The sequence below is a fragment of the Brassica oleracea genome, unplaced genomic scaffold (assembly GCF_000695525.1).
Source record: "Brassica oleracea var. oleracea cultivar TO1000 unplaced genomic scaffold, BOL UnpScaffold00285, whole genome shotgun sequence".
In the NCBI taxonomy this organism is placed as follows: domain Eukaryota; kingdom Viridiplantae; phylum Streptophyta; class Magnoliopsida; order Brassicales; family Brassicaceae; genus Brassica; species Brassica oleracea.
In genome coordinates, this window is record NW_013617415.1 from 32,679 (window position 1) to 33,976 (window position 1,298).

Sequence of the window (1,298 nt, forward strand, 5' to 3'; positions counted from 1 at the left end):
TCCCACAGTTTGGCGCTAGAAGGAGGGGGGGTTACGGATCAATCTAACTCACAGCCACCGAACGCTCTATCAGACATGACATCCGACGACTCGAATAACTTGCATACTCCTCTCAACGGAGGAAGCAACGACAAACAAACAACTCCAACAGCGGATGTCTCCGCGACCAACGCGTTAGCCAACGCCACGACACTCGAGGAGTTTAAAAAGATGTTCGCCACCTATGAGAAAAGGTCGGAAGAACAGGATAAGCTCGTGAATACCTTGACCCAACAGGTTGAAACCTTACCGGCAAGGACCCAAGCAATCCGCCCCCGCGGAACCACCAAAATCCGCGGGAAGAGGCTTGACTTCGCTACCCCACTCGACAGATCAGAAGTCGCGCGGGAACGACCTTCTGATCAAAACCCTAGCGAGAAATCTCCCATCGAAAAGTGGAACCCTGAAAGTCTTCCGCCCCCTGCAAAGGACTCGGAGGATAACGAAGCCGAACACATTGACCTGGATCCGAGCGATGTTTCCAACGACACCGACGAGGACGTCGACAGACATCCGAGAAGGACCAGAAGCCGATCTGCTCGGGAAGGCTCCCCGTTCGAAAAACCAATGACGGAAGAGGAAGAAATCGCCTATTGGAACGAACAGGAGGAGCTGGCTGAAAGACAAACCAAGCTCACTCGCAGTAAACACCGACAGGCTCGGAAATCTACTGACGAGACATCGGATATCCGCGATCTTCGCGACTACATCACCAAGACTGCGGAAGAAGTGAGGGTCGTAAAGTCTCAAATCCATCATGCTACTAGTGCTGCCCCCGAAATCGATCGACTGTTGGAAGGAGCTTGGAAGACCCCTTTTACAAATCGCATTTCGGACATGAGGGTGTCCGATCCGGGAAAAATCAAAGTACCGAAGTACGATGGTACGGCCGATCCAAAAGCGCACCTTCAGGCTTTCCACATCGCAATGGGAAGAGCTAGACTGAAGGACGGCGAAAAGGATGCCAGCTACTGCCGCCTGTTCGTTGAAAACCTGGAAGGAGCAGCACTTGAATGGTTCGCACGCCTTCGTCGTAACACCATCGGGAGTTTCCGACAGCTCGCATCGGAATTTCTCAAGCAATACTCTGTATTCATAGACAGAGAAACTTCCGACGTTGACCTCTGGAGTCTCTCCCAGAGGGAAGACGAACCCCTCCGCGTGTTTATCAGTCGGTTCAAGCTGATAATGTCAAGGGTCAGTGGGATAAGCGACAAAGTGGCCATCGACGCGCTGAGAAAGACGCTCTGGTACAAGTC

At 52.5% G+C, this 1,298-nt stretch overlaps 1 long non-coding RNA gene across 2 annotated transcripts in view; it reads left to right on the forward strand.

Annotated features, from left to right (window-relative positions):
• Positions 1 to 1,298, forward strand: part of LOC106319555 — a 16,089-nt gene that overhangs the window by 3,384 nt on the left and 11,407 nt on the right. For both annotated transcript variants that reach the window (XR_001265502.1, XR_001265503.1), the window contains exon 2: positions 26 to 30. This is a non-coding gene — a long non-coding RNA (uncharacterized LOC106319555). The remainder of the gene's footprint in view (positions 1 to 25; positions 31 to 1,298) is intronic.